Source organism: Phoca vitulina, unplaced genomic scaffold, assembly GCF_004348235.1.
Source record: "Phoca vitulina isolate PV1807 unplaced genomic scaffold, GSC_HSeal_1.0 scaffold40, whole genome shotgun sequence".
NCBI classification, from domain to species: Eukaryota; Metazoa; Chordata; class Mammalia; order Carnivora; family Phocidae; genus Phoca; species Phoca vitulina.
The window spans coordinates 7,857,283-7,864,489 of NW_022589743.1; the positions used below are offsets into that span (position 1 = coordinate 7,857,283).

General features: G+C 37.9%; 1 pseudogene; it reads left to right on the forward strand.

Annotated features, from left to right (window-relative positions):
* The first annotated feature begins 6,060 nt into the window (after window positions 1-6,060).
* LOC116647760 lies at window positions 6,061-6,259 on the forward strand (annotated as a pseudogene).
* Window positions 6,260-7,207: the final 948 nt, after the last annotated feature.

Genomic DNA, 7,207 nt, shown 5'->3' on the forward strand with positions numbered 1-7,207 from the left:
GGCTCCCCGCTCAGCAGGGAGCCCAATGTGGGGCTCGATTCCAGGACCCCAGGATCATGACCTGAGCCGAAGGCAGACGCTTAACGACTGAGCCACCCAGGTGCCCCAGGCCACTTTTTTTTTTTTTTTTTTTTGGTAACTTTGGAAACTAAAAGTGCTACTGTTTGCCTCAAGGCAGGTGGGAGGCTGGTGGGATGACCTCTCTAGACCCTGGGGGTCTATGGTCTTGGTAGATCTGAGAGCTGCACCACTGGCCAGACTTCTATTCAGTAGCAAAGCCAGCCTGGGGCTTGCATATTGAGCCTGAGCAAGCTTAAGAAGAGAAGCTGGGACTCTGTGACTGGGGTGCATGCTTACACCAGCACTTTTTCTGCACGTGTATCTTCAATCCAATGAGGTTGCTATTTACACTGAGTAACAGAAGCCACAAAGTGGCTACTGCATTCTGCCCTCTCAGTCACTGGCTCTAGTCTCTTCTGTGCCATTTTCTACACTAGAACTGCTTGGTGCCACAGAGAGCTCTTTATCCCTGCACAATGAATAACATTCCAACCACCAGCAGTCAGAAGTTGCAGCCAATCTAGATGTCACAAGTAGGACCTTGGGTCCATTGGCACTATCAATGATAGTATGATAGTGAACTACTTCCTGGGAAGAAGAGGAAACTCCTCTCCAAAAAATCTGCTTGGGTTTGTACAAATGGAATTTCAAAGGAGACCCCAGGCATTTAGGGTCCATGAGCAAGGGGGACATGCAAAGGTGCATAAATATTTCAGGGTGGCTTTCTCTGTTCATATCTGACTCAGGTACTTGGGAGCAGGAACCCATGCTGATGCCTACGGGCAAATGCTGCTGGCATCAATTTCTCTAAATTTTCCTCCATCTAGGATGTCTTTATTTCACTTTCATTAATGAAGGATATTTTTACTGAACACAGAATTCTGGATTGACGTGTCTCCCCCACCTCCCCAAGGCACTTTAATTATGTTGTGGCACTTCCTTCTTGTCTCCATGGTTTCTCCTTTGGAAACTGAAGTCATTTGCATTATTGGTTCCCTATATGTAATATCATTGCTTTCTAGATTTTATTCTTTTTCTTAGTTTTTAGCAGTTTGATTTTCTGAGCTTGAATTTCTATCTTTTCTCCCCCTGCCCCCAGTTGAGTTTCACTAAGCTTCTTGAATTTGAGGTCTTTTGTCAAATTTGGAAAGTTCTCAGCCATGTGTCTTCAAATATTTTTCAGCACTACACTTTTTTTCCTCCTCTTCTGTAATTCTAATAACCCAAACCTTAGGATTTTTTATATTATCCCACAATGTCTTAGGATTTGCCCATATTTTAAAATTATTTATCTAGTATACACATAGTATAATTTCTATAGATAATCTTCAAGTTCAGTGATTCTATCTTCTCTCATCTCCATTCTGCTGTAGAGTAACCCAGTGATTTTTTTTTTTTTTTTTGGTAATTACATTTTTCATTTCTGAAATTTCCATTTGGTTCTTTTCTTCTATTTCTTTACTGAAACTTACTTTCTTCCCATTATCTTAATGAGTTTTTGGCCTTACTTGTTGGAGCATTGCTATAATAAGTGTGTGAAGTCTTTGTCTCATAATTTTAACATCTCTATCATCTTGGCTTTAGAGTCTATTAATTGTCTTTTCCTATGCAAATGAGATTTTCATGGTTCTTCATATATCAAGCATATAAATCATATCCTGGACATTTTATTATGAGATTCTGGGCCTTGTATAAACCTATGAAAAATAATGAAATTTTTATTTTTGCAAGTAATTGTTGTGATTAATTTAAGTTCAGGTTTCAAATTCTAACTCACTTTCTACAAGTTGTGATTCTCTTCAAGTTCAGTTTTCAAAGTTTTCAAAGTCTTTGTACTGTTATTTGGATCCATCCCATGAATGTTCCCAGTGGTTCAGTCTGGGACCTGGAAAGTGGTCTGTTATTTCAGTTCTCAATGTCTTTGGTATGCTTGTTAGAAACAGATCTAGGCATGGCAGCTTCAGATGAGTCCAAGAGTTTATAAGCAATTTTATAGAATCACTTTCCCAAATCTCCTCCTCTGATTTCCCAGTACTTCCCATTCACCTATGGAACTTTTTCAGTCCTCCAGCCAATTCAGTTACCCTACCCTGCCATGCACATGTGCAAATGCAACCATGCCTGTGAAAAAAGCAGTGGGAGATCTGAAGGATGAAAAGTGTTAGATGTACCTCCAGTTTGGTGGTACTCTGAATTCTGGTATCTGTTTATCCATCTGCTACTGTTTATTTTCAAAGTCAACAACAGCTGCCCCATGCCTTCTGTCTTAGTTTTATATCTATATTCATTGGTAGAGACAGAGTGGACTGTCCTTACTCAATCTTACTCATAGCCAATACTTGAGAGTTTAATTTTTAAGTAAAATAAATGTATAATTTCAGAAGGAACGTATTTATATATGCAACAGAAATGACAGTATAAATTATACTGAACACAGTGGAAAGCATTTTAGGTAACCAACGTGCATCTTACACTGCTTGCTCTGGGTTCTTTCTCACTCTATCTTCTAAGTATGCCTACCAGCTATGGTTACTTGGGTAGAGGTGTGCTCCTTGTAATTTGCATTACAAAAGCAAGAGAATTCTTTTCCATTTTTCAAACAGAAAATTATGTTATAATATTGAATATTCTCTTTCAAGCCACATGCACCCCTTATTATCCCTAATACTGTCCTATGCCCTTTTGACTTTACCTCCCAATCCAGAATTACTTTCCTAACATATACTATGTGCTGGTTACCGACAGCCTCAGAGCATTTGTTGGTTAAATGTTTAGTATTTTGGGCCAGGTACTAGACAAGTAAAGGCAACTTGAAAATTCAAATGTGCTTCATAGAATCTACTGCATGGGTAATCTACACAAGAATAATCGGTAAGTAAAATCTGAAGAAATAGTGAAGGCCTCGAGTAAACAAAGCTGTCTTTATAAAGTAAAATATTACCCCAAATGGTTACTCTTTCATGTTACACATGGTAGTACTTACTAAGCCACCAATGGAAAACAAGACTGTTCATAAGAGTTTATCTATTCTAAAAATCCACTCTCCTATTCCTATTTATCTTTGCCTTGTGACTCACTTAGCATCCTTTAAGTTCAAATTGAATGCTACCTTTGCATTGAAGCCTTCAGTGATACCCCAATCAAAATCACTTGTTCTCTCTTCTGTGTTCCTATAGCAGCAACATTTTTCATGCTGCCTAAGAGCTTACTGTATATAGCTTCCCTCCCAGATTGGGTTGTTAGCTTCTTGATGGCAGGGACCTAGGACCATTTCATTATTTTATTCCCAATGCCTAACTCAGTTGCTTGTGAAATCAAGGTACATATCTTTTTTAGTAAAGCTCCGCAGTTGACTCCAATGCACAACTCTTTCAGAGTTTATATGAGATTAATATTTACTTAATGAAAACTACCTTTTTAAGAAATTTGAAAACTTGGACCAATAAACCATATGTAGATTCAGTAAAAGAGAGTGCTCAAGGTGTGGAAGTTATCACTATCATTCATTCTTATCTTTTTCTTTCATTATCCTTTTGTTATTTACCAAATAGTTTTAACCACCAGCAAGATATCCCACTTAGTAGCTGCAGTCTCCTGGGGCTCTCTAGGTAACATAAAATGAGCAAGCACCAGTCATATTAACACAAACATAAAGAGAATTTATTAGTCTCATGATGCTTGCCAGCTTCATGGGAACAATCAATGTAATATCTCAAAATCAGAGGTATTTCTAATCTGAAGGTAAAAGCTCTAAAATGTATTCACTTGATAGTCTGTAATGATTTTTTTTTAAAATAAAGAACTCTAAATAAAGAAGTATTAATGATTTCTCAGTAGAAAGGAAAGAAATTAATATTTATTGTCCACTAAGTGCCAGTCAATGTGTTTTCAGAACTGGTGTCTTCTGCAACAAATGCTCTTTTGTAATCAACTCTACTTTTCTCACCTGAAGGTCAAAAGTCTTTCAGTGTAAGGGCACCTGGGTGGTTCAGTAGGTTGAGTGTCCAACTCTTGATTTTGGCTTAGGTCATGATCTCAGGGTCATGAGATCAAGCCCATGTGGGGCTCTGTGCTAGGCATGGAGTCTACTTGGGATTCTCTCTCTCCCTCTGTCCCTACCCCTAACCCCCACTTATGTGTGCTCTCTCTCTCTCTCTCAAAAAAAAAAAAAAAAAAGTCTGTCAGTGTATCCTCTTTATAGCTTTAGTTCATTTGAAGTTTCAAAGGCACCAAAGCCCCACATTTTTATTTTCTTCCATGGATGTCAGAAAAAAAGGCTTTAGCTTTGGATTTTGACAGTATAACATATCTCAGTATAGATCTCTCTTTGAGTTTATCCTGCTTCTTAGATGTAGATTCATGTTTTTCATCAAATTTGGGGAAGTTTTTTTTTAAAGACTTATTTTTTTTATTTTGAGAGAGAGAAGAGAGCATGAGGGGGGGAGGGGGAGGCGGGGGGGATCCTCAACCAGACTCCCCACTGAGTGTGGAGCCTGACATAGGGCTTAATCCCAGAACCCTGAGATCATGACCTGAGCAGAAATCAAGAGTCAGCTGCTTCACCAACTGAGCCACACTAAGTGCCCCCAAAATTTGGGAAGGTTTTAGCAATCATTTCTTCAAATATTCCTCCTATTTCTTTCTGTCTCTTTCTAAGACTCCCATTATGGGTATGTTGTTCTGTTTGATAGTGTCTGATAGGTCCCTTTAGTTCTGTTACCTTTTCTTCATTCTTTTTGCTTCTCAGTCTGAGTAATTTTAAGTGCTTTATCTTTACCTTTGCTGATTCTTTCTTGAGACAGTTTGATTCTGCTACTGCATCCCCTCATGAATTTTTATTTCAGATATTGTACTTTCAGCTCCAGAAATACTATTTGGTTCCTTTTTGTTATTTTTTATCTCCTTCTCAATATTCCTTATTTACTCATACACCAGTCTCCTGGTTTCCTTTAGTTGTTTATGGTTCCCTTCAGCTCTTTGAGCATATTTAAGACAGTTTAAGTCTTTGTCTAGTAAGTCCAATGTCTGAGCTCCTTCATTGATGATTTTGTCAATTTGTTTTGTTTTGTTTTTCTGCAAATGGGCCATACTTTCCTGTTTCTTTGTATAATTTTTTGTTGAGAACTGGGCATTTTAAATATTATAATCTGAAAAATCTTGAAATCAAATTCTTCTCCCTCTCCAGAAATTGCTATTGTTGCTTAATAAAGACCCAGTCTTCCACTTGTTTACTGATTTTTTCCAAACTATGTGTACAAAGACTATACTCCTTGTCTTATGTGGCCACTGAAGTCTCTGTTCTTTTATCTACATAGTCAGCAAGTGAGCTGACAGAGATTTCCTTAAATGCCTGGATGCATTTACAAGAAAAAAAAAAGGATATTCTATCTCTTTACATCTTCCCAACTGATATTATCAGAAAGCTGCTTCTGTGTATGAGAACGAAACAACAGTCAGCTCCTGTGCTAGCCTCTCAGCAATCTGCCAGGCTGACCAAAATCCCAATTTTTGGAGGACAAGATCTCTTTCACCCACCCTAGCCCAGCAAGCAACACCAGAAATATGGGCCACCATCCTCACAGCTACCTTCTATCTCTATTGAGATAGGGAATTGTAGTCACTACATCAAATATCAAAATTTTCCAACCTCTTTCTTCATCAGGCACCACCCTGATACTGCAAATATTCAACTAGACTTCAAAGTTCTGAAATCATTGATTCTGATAGTTCTTGCCAACTCAATAGTTATTTTTAGTAGAGAGACCAATTCCCGGAGCTTACTACTCCACCATTTTCCATGACTTCACCATGTCTTGAATTTTTAAGCATTTATATGTTTCACCTATTTCAAAGAAAGAAAGAAGATTAGAAGGAAGGACAAAAAAAAGGAAGACAGGGATTTTTCATTGCTCACTATTGCTTTCAATGTAAGTGAGTTCCTTGGCATAATTTAACCAAGTACTTAATTCAGCATCCAAGTCATTACAGGGTAAACACACAAGCTTTGCGCAGTGGCAGTATCGTAGCCAATGAGGTTTATCCGAGGCGCGATTATTGCTAATTACAGGGTAAACACAGAGTTCTCCGAGTGGAACCTCACAAAAATGAGAAGACGTTAGTACCTAAGCTACAAAATAAAAGACAATTGATTAGGGTTCTTGGGTTACTTTGTTGGAGTTCCTGCCACATGAACGTTTGTTCCCCTGTGTCAGTGTCATGTGGGAAAAGGTCATGTGATTGCTGGAACATTTGTATTGTTGTAATTAAATATTTGTTCATATTTCTCTCAAATTATTTTGCTCTCCCACTGTAGTTGGTCAGCATAATATAATTTATAGCAGTGATTTTTCTATCAGTATCACTATGTATTCTGGTCCTTTTGCTTTAAGGACATTTTTTCTTAGGCTGTACGACCACACAGTCCTAAAAGACTGATGTTGCAATTGCATTCTCCTTTCCACACCTTCTGCCTTTGTAGTTGACTTTTTTAAGTCCAAAGAAAAATATCCAACTCCCAAGCCCTAAACAATTAATACAGAGAACTAATTACTTGATACCTTAAAATATATATCATATTTGGGGGAAAAAAGGGGAAAATTTTTTCGAAAACTGTTCTAAGGAAAACAAATCCAAATTGCATTTTTAAGCAATACACTAAGTCCCAGCAGGAGATTTCCTCCTACTGAGCTGCAGAAACATTTGAGAGATATGGTTAAGCATACTGCAGAATGCATGGGTCTTCAAAGGAAGCTCTGACCTACTTTGTTTCTGCCTAGTCCCGCAATGGTTCTTGCTGCTGTGGCTTTCTGAGTCAGGTGGAATCAGTTATTGCAGCATTTTTGGTGGCCAGTTTGCTCACGGAGGCACTGGGCAGATTTATAATACACAAGCTCTGATCTCCTGCCAACAATTAGGAGCATTATTACAAGCATTTTGCTAGGAGTTTGAGATTTGTTTTTTGTTTTTGTTTTTGTTTTTGTAATTTCAGTGTCTGCCTCCACTAGATAAATGACTTTATGTAAGAATGGGGAGCAAAATTTCAAACTAACAGGGACATCATTTGAAGTAGTGATTTCTAAATATACACCAGAGAGATTTCATAGGAAGGTACATATTAATAAAAACCTCAAGGAACATTTTGTGCCAC